Here is a 17,240-nt window from a genome sequence, read left to right as displayed (position 1 = left end):
GATTCCAGGAGGCACTCTCGAATCCTGAGAAGGAGGCCCAGACCCCCCATCCCCACCCAGCCCAGCCCCAGCCCCCCATGCACCCCTCCTCCCGTGTGCTGACTCCCATCCCATTCCTTAATCACATGCCCCTCAGCGTCCAGTGACTTCCCCCAAGAGGCAAGGATGTTCCATCAGCTTAGCATCTCTCCATCTAGGAAGCCTCTGCAGAGCCTGCCGTGGTCTCCTTCTTGCTGATATTGCTTCCAAAAGAAACCTTCTCCTATAGCCCCACTTTTATGTGCTTTCGTCCCTCCACCCCACAGTCCCCTGGGGAGCAGAATCCTGTTATTTTTTATCTTACACTCCTGGTGCCAGGCATTGACCCTGACCCTCAGTCTAACATCATAAATGTCTGTGAAGCTGGACTGAATTAAATCAAGCTCATTGGAGCAGTTTGGGAACACTGCATTGAGGAGGTGGTCCTTAGTCTGAGAACTCAGGGTTCCCAGGGTTTAGGGAGCTGGCACACAACACACTCCCTGCACATGTTTGGAATCAGTTCTGTGCTAGAGGATGCAGGAGTCAATGCCATGGAACCAGACATGGAGCTTCATTGCCAGCAGCAGAGCTGAAGGATGCTGCTAAGGGGCATCACAGCCGAGCACCCCAGAGTAGTCACTTGCCCATCCAGCCATGGCCTGTCCAGGATGGCTGCAGGTCTCCCTTACCGAACACAAAGAAGAAGGTGTGGTGGAGAGACCCAGGGGCTTCCTCTTCATCTGATTACCTGTTTCCACTGAATTCCCGACCTGCCCATACTTGAGCCCCATGTCTGCCTTCTTCTCTTTACTGCCATTGAGATGGGGACCACTACCCTTTCCTCAAATTCCCACGGACATCACACGTCACTGTCCTGGATGGTACTGAGTTTGGGGTTAGAGATGTGGCATTGCAGTGCAGCCCGGCCAACAATGGGAAATCAGTGAAACAGATGACAGCCCTCAGCCTAAATCTGGCCCATCACCTGTTTTGTACAGCTATGAGCTAAGAGGGGTGTTTACATTTCCAAATGGTTGAAGAAATCAGAAGAAAAATAACATTTCATCTTCACACATGAAAACTGCATGAAATTCAGAGTTCAGTGCTCATGAAGTTCTAGGGATCAAAGCCTTGCACATCACGTACAGTCTCATCCATAGTGGCCTTTTTCTATGCAGCATAGTTGAGATAAGTAGCTGGAACATCTACCATATAGTCTGCTGAGCCCAGGTTTTCTGCTCTCTGGCCCTTAAAACTCCTGCTCCAGGACCTCCCAGGTCCTACGTTTCCCAGCTGCTCTCCTTGCTTTCCCCAAGGCAGGCCCCATCCAGCCACTGCAACCCCTTGCTCTCTTTCCCTCAAGTCCAGCCCCTTGTCCTCCAACCTCCTCCACACCTCCAGGGTCCCCTGCTTGGTTCAGCAGATTGACCTCGCCATCCTTGCTTTCTGAGGTGGGGGCAGGGCATCATCTTTTCAGCCTGCGAATAAATCTGAGCATATCTATGAATAAAGTAAGGAATTCTGCCAGCAGCTTGTCTCATAGCACATTTCTCCTCTGGACATCAGGAATGCAGAAAGCAGGGCCCAGGGTGAGACATTCTCAGAGCCTCGTAGCCAAGCACCTTTCTTCCTGCAAGCCACCAAATATTCCATGGCCATACCCAGCCAGTTTATGATTTACACTCAGAAGTTAAAAACAAAACAAAACAAAAAAAACTAGTTTTTCTTTTTCTTTCTTTCTTTTTTTTTTTTCTGAGACAGAGTCTCACTCTGTTGTCCAGGCTGGAGTGCAGTGGCTCAATCTCGGCTCACTACAACCTCCACCTCATGGTTCAAGTGATTTTCCGGCTAATTTTTGTATTTTTAGTAGAGACAGGGTTTCACCATGTTGGCCAGGTTGGTATCGAACTCCTGACCTCAAGTGATCTGCCCGCCTTGGCCTCCCAAAGTGCTAGGATTGCAGGCGTGAGCCACCACACCCAGCCAATATTTTATTTATCTAAAAGCACTGGATGGAAAATTGATGATATTTCTGTTGCAAGGAAGAGAAATTGGGAGTGAAATTCTGTAAAAAGCAAGCAAAGGGCTGTAGACACATAAACAGAGATGACAACTCTGGGAAAGAAAAAAGGCATGCTGTAGAAATCACCTAAAATGCTCAGTGTCCACAAGTGACACACAAGTTCATTAAAATGGCAAGAACAATCAAACCACATGTAATAAAAAGGCAGACATGACAACCTAAGAAAGCATCTGCTGTTTAACTCTGGGGAGCACTTTGCATGGCCGGTTACTCTCATCCTCCCTCAGCTCTCACCTCTGCTTCTCCACCTGCCATTCCACACTGGCTAGGTACTGCCTGTAGTCTTCTTGGCAGGCTGCAGCCTGCCTCTCTGGAGCAGCTGGGCATCCAGGAAGAGGTCGTTGCTGTGGAAGGAGCCCTCTCGCTCCCTCCCCAGCCTCTTGATCGCAGCCAGGAGCTCTGCCCGCTGCTGCCTCTGCTCCTCCACGGCGGCCCGGTTGTGGAAGGTGTAGTACCTCCTCACACACCCCTGCACCAGGTCCTTCAGGCTGCGGTTGTCCATGTTTGCTACATAGTCATCTAGGGCCTGGCCCCTAAGACCTCTTTGTGGGTGAAGAGGATGGCCACATGTCTCATGGCCCCTGCCCCAAAAACCTCCTTCACCCTCCTGACGGCCACCATGTCCTAAGCAGTGAAATGCCCCAGCTGGATCACCAGAAGCAGCACATGGGGCCCCGGGGCAGAGAGCAGGTAGCAGTCCCCAATGTTCTTGTATAGCTCTTGAGTCTGGACCTTTGACTCAAAGATGGAGAGCATGTCGACCACCAGGACTTTCCTCCTGTTCCATGTTCCTGTCTCCACCTGGCACGTCCTGGTTACTGATTGGGCCCCCAGCTTGGACTCAAACACGAGCTGGCCGAGGATGCTGTTCCCTGTGGCACTTTCCCCTCAGCCTGTTTTGCCCACCAGGAGGATCAGCAGCAGCAGTGATCCTGGAGCCAACCTGTCTTGTCCTCAGCCTGTGAGAGTGGGTGAAGAGTGAGCGTGTAAAAACTGCATTCAGAGGAGGAGGCGCCAAAAGACAGAAGGCAAAGGCATCCAGAGGCACTGGCACTCTGGGTCAGTGAGGACTCCGCAGCTCCGCTCCCATCCCTGAGCCCACATACAGAGAATGGAGGGACTCACACAGTGTTTGTGGTATTACCCAGCTGGCCAGAGCTCCAGGGCTCTTCCCCTTTGGGACTGCTGAGCTCTGCCCCTTTCTGGCCTTCCCTCGATGCACTTCCCACCCTGAGGGCCTGGGCTGGGGCCGGCAGGCGCCGTTTTCTCGTTCACTGCATGGTCCATCTCATGCTTTCTCCCTCTCCCATCCCTAGCTGATCTCTATTTTTCATGATCACTGAGTTTTATTTGGAAAATCTTGTCCTCACTGAAAAGAGGATGGCAATTCAGAGCTTAATATGCTGTATTTCTGGGGGTAAATGTGTTTTCTTTGTTGTTGGTAAATACAGTCTTGTGCCTTTCACTGCCAGGTGGGAAGTTTGCCCCCCAGTTCTGAGTCTACAACCCTTGACCTTTATAAGAGCCTTACCAAGTGCAGCTCCCTTGCCTGTGCAGAAGGCACCTGCTCCACCCATTCGAAGCCCTTCTATTTTGTCCTAGAGGGGAAAACATACATGGATTGTTCACACTGGAGGCGGATGTGATATCCAACACAAAGCATCACATTTTACAGATGAGGAAATTGAGGCAAGAAAAGAAAACCCTGCTGAAGTCACACATTATTTAGGGGATGAGCTGAGACTTACACCCAGGTCTGCTGACTTCAGGTATTCTCAGCAGTAGCCTGGGCTTCCTGCTGAAGAACATACAGACAGCCCTAAAATGCACCACAAGCCTGCGTTTCCCAGCACCTGTATTTAACATGTAGGCAGCCCCAGAATGCACCACATGCCTGCTTTTCCCAGCACCAGCTAATGGGAGGCGGTGAATGGAAGGCAGGGAAGGCTGATGGATGCTGTCCACCCAGATCAAGAAAGTCAGCAGTCATTTCCAACTGAACATCTGGCTGTCATGTGTTCTTGTCCACTTTTAGGGTCTCAGGGCTGGTACCCAAACTAAAGTGTGCCCGGCAAAGCATCCCCCTTTGATAAACTCACAAAAGAAATTATCCCCTACGTTTCCATGGTGATGGTGGTGCAAAGGGTGACCAACCATCCTGGTTGGCCCAGGTCTGAGAGGATTCCCTGATTGAAGGACTTTCAGTGCTGAACTGGGAAAGTCCCAGACACACCAAAATGAGTTGCTTACCCAAAGAGTAGGAGATTGTCATGGGTCCAGGTTAGGGGTGGGGAGTAGGGACATGTACATCCAGCAATTGGAGAGAAGAACTGATTCATTGGGCTCAGATCAATGCCTTATGCTACAGAGGATTGGTGCTTCCCTATTCCTACCTCAGTCTTGGACCAGTCACTACTCCAGGGGCACTTCTCATCAAGCTCCCTCACCTCCTTGCACTGTTCCCACCATACCTTTCCTCCTACCTCTTACCTCCTACTTCCAGTGCTCAGGTAGAAAATCCACCCAGGCTCCACAGAAGAATGACCCATACAACCCTTTCCAAAGCAACGTGAGGACCTTGCTGTGTGCAAAGTTTCAGTGCGTTGCCTTGTAACAGGCTCAAGGCATTAATGCTAAAGAGTGAGTCCCTAATTGCAGAATTGCAGAGCCTATGCCTGGTCAATTGAAAAAATACTTTTTGGACTGATGTCATGGCGCTTTAGGGGAAGAAGTTAGGGTTCCACAGGGCCCTGGTACTGAAGATGTGGTCCAGGTCACCCCTAACTCTTTCCCACTCACCCAACCCTCCTGCGCCCACCTTTTCCCTCTCTCCTCTAGCAGAATGGAGCATGCAGGCCTGGGTGAAGGAGTACCTCCTGGCAACTCTGGGAACAATGGGTATGCTAATAGTGGGTATAGTGCCTGTGAAGAAAAAAACGAGAGACTCACTGAAAGTCTGAGAAGCAAAGTAACTGCTATAAAATATTTTTCCATTGAAATAGGCCATGAAGTTAAAACCCAAAATAAATTATTAGCTGAAATGGATTCACAATTTGATTCTACAACTGGATTTCTAGGTAAAACTATGGGCAAACTGGAGATTTTATCCATAGGGAGCCAAAAACTAAGCTGCTGGGCTCTACAATGCTGTTTTATTTATTTGTCTTTTTTTTTTCATTTATTGGATTAGTAAACTGAGGTGATGCAAGTAATTGTGAATTTGGAATTTGTTCCAATTTAATGACTTGGTGTACCTCTGTGATGAAAATCAGCACCAAAACATTCCTAGTTTTCAAACACTATGGCATTTTCCATTGAAAATTGCTGCACATTTCTTGTTTTATAAATCACATTAGATAATACAGTGCTCTTTGAATATTATCTGTTTTTTCTTTTTCTTTTTTTTTATTTTAAGTTCTGGGTTACATGTGCAGGATGTGCAGGTTTGTTACATGGGCAAATGTGTGCCATGGTGGTTTGCTTCACCTATCAACCCATCACTATGCCACCTAATAGCCTGGCATACGTTAGCTATTTTTCCTGATGCTCTTCCTCCTCCCACCCCACCCTCCCCGACAGACACCAGTGTGTGTTAGTTCCCTCCCTGTGTCTGTGTGTTCTCATTATTCAGCTCCCACTTGTAAGTGAGAACATGTGGTGTTTGGTTTTCTGTTCCTGCATTAGTTTGCTGAGGATAATGGCTTCCAGCTTCATCCATATACCTGCAAAGGACATAATCTAATTCCTTTTTATGACTGCATAGCAATCCATGGTGTATACGTACCACGTTTTCTTTCTCCAATCTATCATTGATCAGCATTTGAGTTGATCAAATACCGTCTCTTAATGACTCATTTTGGCCCCTGTCTTCAGGGGTAATGAGACTGTGTGGCTCCCCCAATTTCCAAGTTGTTTTTCTATTGCTTGCTAACTGTCAGATTAAACAGCATTGTAATATTCTGTTATCATAAAAGTAGCTTTATGTCCCGTGTAAGGAAACTTTTAGTGAGAGAGTAACAGAATGCCTGAAGAGCCTGACTGTGAGCTCTAGAAGTAGTCAACCAGTTTGTGATAGAATGGTAACTGAATTTTCCTAACTGCATCAGCTGTGATGACGTGCTCCCTTTTCCTCCTTTAGTTAGTTAAAATCATAGGCTGATTTCTTTTTACCTATAATCTTCCTAATAATTTTTGATGATAGTGACCCCTCACTTCTCTATGCCCAAAAAACTCATTCTTTAAATAATGCTTGTCATGTTGGCATAGTTCTAATAGGGACCAATGCACATGTGTATCCGTATAGTTATGGTTTTATATTAACTTTATAAATTCTGTTGACTTGGCTTATAATAGTTTTATGATTTTTACTATATAGGTAGGATTATATATAGATTATCATTTGTGACAGAATAATGTGAAGTTAAGTAATTACTAAACTCTAAGTGGAAATAGTATTCAAGAAACTCAGGCACTGAGCTTGAAGATAAGAGTACTGTTGCTTTAATCCAGTGTATTTGCTTATGGAAAGAAAAACACAAAGGTGGACTCGAGTAAAAAGAAATATTAAAATATTGTTAAAAATTCTGTATTACTACTATTTTGGAATTTAACCGTTTATAGGTTCCAAAAATAAATTTTCAAATAGAATGTTTTTATAAATAAAAAACGCTTTTTGGAATAAATCGATTTTCTAATGTTCCTTGGGATCATGCCACATATGATGGTATCTAGCTCCTTGCCCCCCAACACAGACACAGTTAAATTGGCCAGTGATTACTTTACCAGGGAAAATAAATTAATAAATAAATAATTTTGGAATCATTTTCACGGAAGTACTAAATGTCAAAACTCACTTTCTATGAGGTAATTCCCTAGTAATTTCTTTGTGATTGAGCCTGAGGGTATTTTTAACACCAGTACTGCCTCCTGGAATCTCTCTATTCTTTAGCCAGGTCCCATGGAAGCTAATCTAATCTGGTTGCAAAGTCTATCCCACGGTACACACAATTCAAATAAGAGTTATCCACGCACAGCTCTGATGACACAACTCAAGCCTTGCCTTTACATCCAAGCAAGTGCTGATGTTTTGGATAGAAACCAAAGCACTTTCTGTCATCCTGCAATCTGTGAGAGGGCCCTTCAAACTGAGTGTATGGTCATTCTTATGTGTCACTTGGCGAGGCCATAGTACCCAATGGTCTAACCAAACACTAATCCAGGTGTTGCTGCTATGAGAGTATTTTGCAGATGTGGTTAATGCGAAGTAAGGATTACCTTCCGTAACATAGAGGGAAATCACCCAGGCAGTTGAAAGTCTTAAGGCAATAACCGATTTCCCAGAGAAGGAATTCCACCTCAAGACTGCAGTGTCTACTCCTGGCTGAGTGTCCAGCCTACCCACCTGTACCACAGATTTTGGACATGCCAGCCGCCGAAATCACATGAGCCAATTTCTAGAAATAAATCTCTTACTAGATATATCCTGTTGTTTCTGTTTCTCTGGAGAAACCTGACCGATAGCCAAAGCTGATTATTTCTACTGATACTCAGAGAAAGAGCAAACCTGAACATAAATCTATCTTTTTGGCTGGGCGTGGTGGCTCATCCCTGTAATCCCAGCATTTTGAGAGGCTGAGGCAGATGGATCACCTGAGACCACAAGTTCAAGACCAGCCTGGCCAACATGGTGAAACGCTTTCTCTACTAAAAATAACAAAAATTACCCAGGCGTGGTGGTCCATGCCTATAATCCCAGCTACTCAGGAGGCAGAGGTGGGAGAATTGCTTGAACCCAGGAAGTGGAGGTTGCAGTGAGCCGAGATTGCAATACTGCACTCCAGACTGGGTGACAGAGTGAGACTCTGTCTCAAAAAAAAAAAAAAAACCAAAAACCTCATCTTTCCAAGGAAGATTATTTTCTTTTCAAGAATGATATTTGGGTGGACCTTTTCAAAAGATGTGCTTGCAACTTACAAGGGATGTGAGGGCCTCTTCAAGGAGAACTACAAACCACTACTCAATGAAATAAAAGAGGACACAAACAAATGGAAGAACATTCCATGCTCATGGATAGGAAAATCAATATCGTGAAAATGGCCATACTGCCCAAGGTAATTTATAGATTCAATATCATCCCTGTTAAGCTACCAATGTCTTTCTTCACAGAATTGGAAAAGCTACTTTAAAGTTCATATGGAACCAAAAAAGACCCCGCATTGCCAAGACAATCCTAAGCCAAAAGAATGAAGCTGGAGGCATCACGCTACCTGACTGCAAACTACACTACAAGGCTACAGTAACCACAACAGCATGGTACTGGGACCAAAACAGAGATATAGACCAATGGAACAGAAAAGAGCCCTCAGAAATAACACCACACATCTACAACCATCTCATCTTTGACAAACTTGACAAAAACAAGAAATGGGGAAAGGATTCCCTATTTAATAAATGGTGCTGGGAAAACTGGCTAGCCATAAATAAAAACCTGAAACTGGATCCCATCCTTACTACTTATACAAAAATTAATTCAAGATGGATTAGAGACTTAAATGTTAGACCTAAAACCATAAAAACCCTAGAAGAAAACCTAGGAAATACCATTCAGGATATAGGCATGGGCAAGGACTTCATGTCTAAAACACCAAAAGCAATGGCAACAAAAGCCAAAATTGACAAATGGGATCTAAGTAAACTAAAGAGCTTCTGCACAGCAAAAGAAACTACCATCAGAGTCAACAGGCAACCTACAGAATGGGAGAAAATTTTTGCAATCTACTCATCTGACAGAGGGTTAATATCCAGAACCTACGAAGAACTCAATCAAATTTACATGAAAAAAACAAACAACCCCATCAAAAAGTGAGCAAAGGATATAAACAGACACTTCTCAAAAGAAGACATTTATGCAGACAACAGACACATGAAAAAATGCTCATCAGCACTAGTCATCAGAGGAATGCAAATCAAAACTACAATGAGATACCATCTCACACCAGTTAGAATGGCAATCATTAAAAAGCCAGGTAGCAGCAGGTGCTGGAGAGGATGTGGAGAAATAGGAACACTTTTACACTGTTGGTGGGACTGTAAACTAGTTCAACCATTGTGGAAGACAGTGTGGCAATTCCTCAAGGATCCAGAACTAGAAATACCATTTGACCCAGCCATCCCATTACTGGGTATATACCCAAAGGATTATAAATCATGCTGCTATAAAGACACGTGCACACGTATGTTTATTGCGGCACTATTCACAATAGCAAAGACTTGGAATCAACCCAAATGTCCATCAGTGACAGACTGGATTAAGAAAATGTGGCACATATACACCATGGAATACTATGCAGCTATAAAAAAGGATGAGTTCGTGTCCTTTGTAGGGACATGGATGCAGCTGGAAACCATCATTCTCAGCAAACTTTCACAAGAACAGAAAACCAAACACCACATATTCTTACTCATAGGTGGGAATTGAACAATGAGATCACTTGGACACAGGAAGGAGAACATCACACACCTGTTGTGGGGTGGGGGGAGGGGGGAGACATAGCATTAAGAGATATGCCTGATGTAAATGACGAGTTAGTGGGTTCAGCACACCAACATGGCACATGTATACATATGTAACAAATATTGTGCACATGTACCCTAGAACATAAAGTATTTTTAAAACTTGTAAATAAACTACCACTTATAAAGAAAATAAATAAATAAAAGAAAATTTTTTAAAAGGAAAAAAGGATTAAAATAAATATATAGAATCTCAGAGACCTGTGGGAGAACATCAAGTGTACCAACATATATCAAATAGGAATCCCAGAAGAGGAGGACAAAGAGAAGGGACAAAATATCTTGAAAAGTAATGGTAGAAAACTTCTCAGTTTTGATGAATAATATTTAATAAAATTGGTACTATCAAAAAAAAAAAGATGTGATTGCATAAGGGGGATAGCAAATGGGAAAACCAACAATTTTTTTAAGCCATCTTGTTTGCAATGCTGACGGTTTTGAACTCAAGACTCTCTGTTTTCTCATGTGCTTGGATGATTCTCTGGATGGTCTTGAATGTGGGTCTCCACAGAGGGCCGGTAAGGAGGGGCTCCTGAGCATCAGAGGAAAACCGGTGGTACCAGGTAGGTGCCTGGCGAGGTGTGCGAGGGGAAGATAAGGCAACGCTGAAAGAGCCGCAGAGGGGCGGGTGGACTTGGAAGCGGATATTCCTACACTTGGGGAGGCCAGGGACCTGGCGATCTTGTAATACCATCTACCCCTTTTAACCACCAGGAAACTAAGATTTCCAGAATTTCCTAAAGCAGCAGTGACATGAGGCCAAGTCTGCACCCGAGACTGAGGGGGTGAAAGGATATCAAAGGGAGAGGCAGGTTTTTCACGTTTGCCTGCAGGCAAACTGAGTGCCTGTAGTGCCTGCGGCTGCCCCTGTGCGCTGAGAGGGGTCAGCCCTCCAGGACTGTGTGCAGCAGGGCTATTCATGTGCTGTGTTTGGCCAAGAGGTTGGTGGCGGGCCATTTCCTCCAAGAACGAGAACTTGAAATTGCTGCTGTCTCAGAATCCAGCCTGAACAGAAAGAGAAGTGAAAAGGGGGCTTCTCAGAAGCATCAGGATTGTTCTCATTTTCCTCAATTATTTTATTGAGGAGTTTTTCCTCTCCAGTCACAGTGCTGTCCCTCTAGCCCAAACCACCACTACAGAGAACCCCACCCAAGTGCCACACCAGCCCTCTGGATGGCACTATCATTGCCCCCCTCCAAAAAAAAAATGCCTATTCTGGGTTGGACATCAACTCACCTCACTCATCTTATATCCATCAATCCTTCCATTAATTCATTTTAAAATGGTATTAAATGCCTCACCCATGGAATATGGTTTTACCAGTTTAACCTGTTCAGGCACGGTGGCTAATGCCTGTAATCCCACCACTTTGGGAAGGAGGCCGAGACCGGAGGATCACCTGGGCCACATGGCAAAATCCCATCTCTACCAAAGCATAAAACAAAACAAAAATTAACCTGGCACAGTGGTGCATGCCTATAGTCTCAGCTACTCAGGAGGCTGACATAGGAGGATCACTTGAGCCCAGGAGGCCAAGGTTGCAGTGAGCCATATAGGTGACATTATTGCAGAAATTGAGCATTTTTTTTTTGGTCATTTTTCCCTATCACGTGATTAACATTGAGAATTTAGGGAATGTTAGAAAGATACATCTGTGCTTAATGGTTATGATACTTGATTTTGGATAAGACCTTTTATTCTTTTAACAAAAACAAAAATGCCCTGGGAGGCCAAGGCAGGCTGATCGCTTGAGGTCAGGAGATTGAGACCATCTTGGCTAATACGGTGAAACCCCGTCTCTACTAAAAATACAAAAAAAAAAAAAAATTAGCTGGGCGTTGTGGCGGGCGCCTGTAGTCCCAGCGTGAACCCAGGAGGTGGAGTTTGCAGTGAGCCGAGCTCGCACCACTGCACTCCAGCCTGGGTGACAGAGCAAGACCCTGTCTCGAAAAGAAAGAAAGAAAAAGAAAGGAAGGAAGAAAGGAAGGAAGGAAGGAAGGAAAGAAGGGAGGGAGGGAGGGAGGAGGAAAAGAAGGAAAGAAAGAAACAGCTCGTGCCTCAGACTGGGAAAGAGCATCATCTCTGAGCTAATGAGAGTAAAGAATGGTTCCCTCCACTGTAAGGGGCATGGTGGAGAAGGGGAAGGTGGAGATGCCCACTGGAAAACCGGTGAAATGCTCTGAAACTAGTGGTTGACCTTGGACAGATTATCCTACTCTCATTTGCCAAAAGTAGCAATAATATTCTCTCTATTTCCCTCACTGGAGTTTCCAAAAGATAAATGGCATGCTGATTAGAAAAACATAACGTGTAGTTGTGAGGATCTGCCAGTTAGAGGGTTATGAGTCAGGGTAACTGCCTAGTAATGAAGCTCTTGCCATCTATGACTTCATTCTTGCTAACAGAGGGGTTTTAACTAATTCTTCATATATATATATATATATATATATAATATATATATATAAAATACCTCATTAAGGCAAGATGTTAGTAATAGGGGAAATTATTGGGGCAAATGGTGAGGAGTATAGGGGAACTCTCAGTGTTTTTCGTTCCTATTGTTCTGTAAACCTGAAACTGCTTTGAAAAATATATGCATAAATGTAACTGTATATATATATACACACACACAGTTTTATATATCTATATATAACTGCAGATCATCTTGAGTCTTATTCCTGAAATCTTTCTCCAGTCTTTAAAATGGAAAATACTTCCATCAAGCTGAGTGGTATAATCAACAACAAAAGGCGATGGGAATAAAATAAGATTAAAATCAGAAGGTGAATTTTCAGCCTGTTCTTCAAAGACTATCCCATAACTTCTGGGGAAGACCAGGGTGGGGGAAGGATGTTCAGGTGACCTTTCCTTGTCCTGCAATTTGTGGGGAAGCCATATGTGTATCCACATAGGGGGTGCAGCAGCCACTATGTGCATGTATGAAAATGCTCTTTCACAAACACAAGAAATAAGCTCATTAGTGTCACCATAGGGTACCATCTGAGCTCATTCTATTCCAGATTTTAGGTTCTTAAAAATATAGCATCAGTCATATTTTCAGTTGGCACATATCTGGGACTTTAGGGTATATGATTTTTTCTCCTAAATCAGGAATGAAGAAACTGAGGTTTAGAAAGATCAAGTGTCTTGTCCAGGCTGGCACAGACTGTTACTAGTAGAACTGAGGGTGGGGGTGGGGGAGAGAAGAGAAAATGAAAGAAAACAAAACAAGTCTTGTTACCTTCCAGGTCCTGGAATTTCTTACAAGGTCTACAGATGGCCTCGGAGCAACCCTCCCTCTCCTAGGCAGTCTCTCTCATTGGCTTACAGGCCCTTTATAAAAATACAAGAGCAATGAGACATGATAAACCTGGCCACAAATTTGGTCTGCTAGAGAGAAAGGGATCATGTCCCTGAGAACAGGAAAATAACAATGTGTGTGGGTTTCCGTACAAAGCCGCCCTCAGTGGGTGACTCAAAGCCCTGAGAGACAGCCAGGGTAAGAAGCTGTTCGTAAAACAGCTCTACTTCCTTTTCCCACCACACCTCTGTGATGCTTTTATGCAAAACAAACTTTTTACCAGAATTAGCAGGAGCACTGATACCCAGAAAAGCCACTAAACATCTGGGTATGGCTGCATCCCAGGGCTGGCCAACAGTTGCCTGTTACTGGCCCAGGCTGAACATATACACATCTCCCAGTCACCATCTGCAGTGCGCCATAAAGACAATTTCTTATTTTTGTTTATTTTTTTAAGAAATGGGGTCTCCCTATGTTGCCCAAGCTAGTCTTGAACTCCTGAGCTCAAGTGATACACCTGCTTCAGCCTCCCAAAGTGCTGGAATTACAGGCGTGAGCCTGGCCAAGAGAGTTTTCTATATTGAATTCTAGATGGCAGTGAGGACTGAACCCAAGGGCACTCCCCGTGTTCCACTGCACAAGGAGCAGGCATCTTGCCTGAAACATTCTATGGCTCCCTCTTACTTCCACCAAATGCCCTGCCCTCATGTTACCTGTGCTCTGACCTGACGCGGGGGGCCAGGCTTGGGAGATTTCCCCACCCAGGAGGATTTCATTTCCACAGGGACCAGGAAGACATCTAACCCCATTCATGATGTGATTTAGCCAAAGTGACAAGCACTTAACAAGGGGCTTGGGAGAAGGGAAGAGGGTGGCCCTGGTCATGCTGGGAGCTTCTGTGTTGTGGTGGTGGGAGCAGGAGGGCATGGAGCTCCTCTCTGGGAACTTTCTCAGGTGAATGAAGCAGAGCTTGATCAGTTACTTGCACATTTGCATTTAGATGGATTCAGTTTTTAAAGAAATCATAAGTGAGAGTGTGAGATACGGGTAACTCTTGATTCTTTGATTTGGTTTGGAGAGGAGGGTGGTTCTAACGCAGATAACATATACAATTCGCACTTTGCAATGAAAGCTGCATTTGACTTCCAAAATATTCTCTCATATTAATATTGTAAAGTTAACTTTTCATATAATAATAGTTATAACTTTTCCTCTCTAAAAGTCTGTAGAATTATGGTGGTTTCATTTCAAAATGTGTTTTCCTAACAGTGAGATGTAAATAGAAATCTAGTAATTCCTAACAGGTCTAAATTCTTATAAGATGTTTTGGACAAATCTAAAGAGAATCACTGATATGTCTCTCTCCTACCACAGACATGCAGGTAATAAAATAAAATATAATAAAATGGTCAAAGAGTTTGAGAATCTTCTCTCCTTTAAGTTCACAGTGTACTGAGTGAAATAGAACTGTCAACTATGGTCACATATTTTGCAAATACCACCCCCTGCTGTTTGTCTCTTGTTTGCAATGTGAGTTTCTTGCTGTTTGGAAATTTAAACAAATGTTTTCTTTATGGTACTGTCATTCTTAGAAAGCTCTCCTTTCTCATCCCATTATTTAAAAATGCATTACTTATGTCCACACAAAAATCTGCCCGCTAAGGTTTATAGCAGCTTTATTCATAATTGTGAAAACTTAGAAACAACCAAGATGTCTTTCAATAGGTGTATGGATAAAGTGTGGCACATCTAGACCATGGAATCTTATTCAATCAAAAAGCAACTGAGCTAACAAGTCATGAGAAAGCATAAAGAAAACTTAAATGCATATTGCTAAGTGAACTAAGTCAATCTGAAAAGGCTATATACTGTATGATTCCAGCTATATGGCATTCTGTAAGAGACAAAATGACGGAGACAGTAAACCAATCAGTGGTTGCTGGCAGTTCCAGGGGATGGAGGGAGAGATGGATAGGTGGAATATAGGGAATTTTTAGGGTAGTGAAATTTTTCTGTATGATACTGTAATGGTGGATACATGTCACTACACATTCATCAAAGCCCATAGAATATACAACACCAAGGCTGAATTTTAATGTAAACTATGGACTTTAATTAATAATAATTTATCAATATTGGCTCATCAATTACAACAAATGTACCACACTAAGGCAAGATGTTACTAATAGGGGGAATTGTTGGGGCAGATGGTGAGGAGTATAGGGGAACTCCCAGTATTTATCATTCCCATTTTTCTGTAAACTTAAAACTGCTCTTTAAAATAAAACCTAATAATTTTAAAAACGGGGAGATTTAAAAAGATAAGATGAGGAAAGAGGGAGTGAGAGAATGTAGGATAGGGAGAAAGGAGGTGAGAAGCGATAAAAAGAGAAGAGAGTGGGAAAGAGGGGAAGAGGAGAACAGGGAGGAAAGGGGTAGGAGAGAAGAACAAGAGTCACTTGCATACGGTAAACTCCCTACCCTATAAGAACTTATTATACAATACATTGGAGAGACAGCCAAGATAACTAAGTTGTCATTAGATTAAAATTATATGAATAATATGAAGGTGTGAAGTGAGTCTTATATAAAAATAAAAGCCTTATGTTAACATAAGATGTAGATCATCTTTTATGCTGCTACTCTGTATGACTTTTATAGTTCATAATAAATGCTTTTATTTTTCATGATTCACCTAAAAATGTTTTCTTTATCTAGCTACTTTTTGTTTGCTTGTTTGTTTGTTGATTTGTTTTTGAGACGGAATCTGGCTCTGTCACTAGGCTGGAGTGCAGTGGCACGATCTCGGCTCACTGCAACCTCCGCCTCCCAGGTTCAAGCGATTCTCCTGCCTCAGCCTCCCAAGTAGCTGGGATTACAGGTAGGTGCCACCACACCTGGCTAATTTTTGTAATTTTAGTAGAGACGGGATTTCACCATGTTGACCCGGATGATCTCGATCTCCTGACCTCGTGATCTGCCCACCTCAGCTTCCCAAAGTGCTGGGATTGCAGACATGAGCCACCTTACCCGGCCCTTGCTTTGTTTTAAGCCTGCCTTTGGCTTATCTATATCTCTCAGTGAATTCCCAAGATGGACGGATAGAGAGAGAGAGAGAGAGAGAGAGATAGAATATATATATAGTATCTAATAATATAGAGATATGTAGGCTAATAATTATATGTAATATGTATAATATATGTAATAGCAGAGAAGTGGGACTATGATAATTTGAGGCCTTAAACTATCTGTGAATACATACAATATTATTTAATGATACACTCTAATTAATTAAAAACATATAACTCCTGTACCAAGGATTAAACTTTTTAAAGGGGTGAACAAATAATAAGTCAATAAAGGAGATGAAATAGAATCATAATTCCAGTAAGTGCTCAATTACCTCAAGAGAAGGCAGGAAAAAATAAAGGACAGATGGATTAAATACTAAGAAAATGGTAGATTTTAATTCAGTTATATAATAACCACACTAAAGGTGAATGATCAAAATATACCAATTAAAAGACAGAAATTTTCAGATATGATTAAAAATCAAGACCTATGTATATGCTGCCTTAAGAAAAACTCACTTTAAAAATAAAGGCACAAATATGTTATAAATAAAAGAACGTTAAAAATGTATACCATCAAACAATATCCAAAAGAAAGCTGGAATAGCTATACTCATGTTAAAAAAAAAAAAAAAAGGCCGGGCGCGGTGGCTCAAGCCTGTAATCCCAGCACTTTGGGAGGCCGAGGCGGGCGGATCACGAGGTCAGGAGATCGAGACCATCCTGGCTAACACGGTGAAACCCCGTCTCTATTAAAAAATACAAAAAACTAGCCGGGCGAGGTGGCGGGCGCCTGTAGTCCCAGCTACTCCGGAGGCTGAGGCAGGAGAATGGCGTGAACCCATGAGACGGAGTTTGCAGTGAGCCGAGATCGCGCCACTGCACTCCAGCCTGGGCGACAAGAGTGAGACTCCGTCTCAAAAAAAAAAAAAAAAAGGAAGTGAAAGCAGAGACTCGAACACATATTTGTGCACTGTGTCCTTAGCGGCATTATTCACAATAGCCAAAAGGCGGGAGCAACCCAAGTGTCCACTGACACATGAATGAATAAACAAACATGATATATTCATACAATGGAATATTATTCAGCCTTTAAAAATGAGGAAATTCTGACTCATGCTATCACTTTTAACGGGAAAAACCCCGATTACTTTTGCACCAACCTAATACAACATGGATGAACCTTGAGGAC

At 43.2% G+C, this 17,240-nt stretch overlaps 1 long non-coding RNA gene and 2 pseudogenes across 1 annotated transcript; 1 reads left to right on the top strand and 2 right to left on the bottom strand.

The window, feature by feature from the left end:
• Positions 1-2,035: 2,035 nt before the first annotated feature.
• On the bottom strand, positions 2,036-3,681 carry LOC117073386 (annotated as a pseudogene).
• A 965-nt stretch (positions 3,682-4,646) lies between these two features.
• Positions 4,647-7,771, top strand: LOC117073167 (annotated as a pseudogene).
• A 2,250-nt stretch (positions 7,772-10,021) lies between these two features.
• LOC117073168 lies at positions 10,022-13,086 on the bottom strand. The gene is made up of 3 exons (XR_004433142.1): positions 12,918-13,086; positions 10,913-11,101; positions 10,022-10,681 (listed from the first exon to the last, which is right to left on the bottom strand). It is a non-coding gene; the product is annotated as an uncharacterized LOC117073168 (long non-coding RNA).
• Positions 13,087-17,240: the final 4,154 nt, after the last annotated feature.

The sequence above is a fragment of the Trachypithecus francoisi genome, unplaced genomic scaffold, assembly GCF_009764315.1.
Source record: "Trachypithecus francoisi isolate TF-2019V2 unplaced genomic scaffold, Tfra_2.0 Lachesis_group4, whole genome shotgun sequence".
NCBI lineage: Eukaryota > Metazoa > Chordata > Mammalia > Primates > Cercopithecidae > Trachypithecus > Trachypithecus francoisi.
The sequence above is the reverse complement of the archived record's forward strand: the minus strand, read 5'-3'. Positions and strand labels throughout refer to the sequence as shown.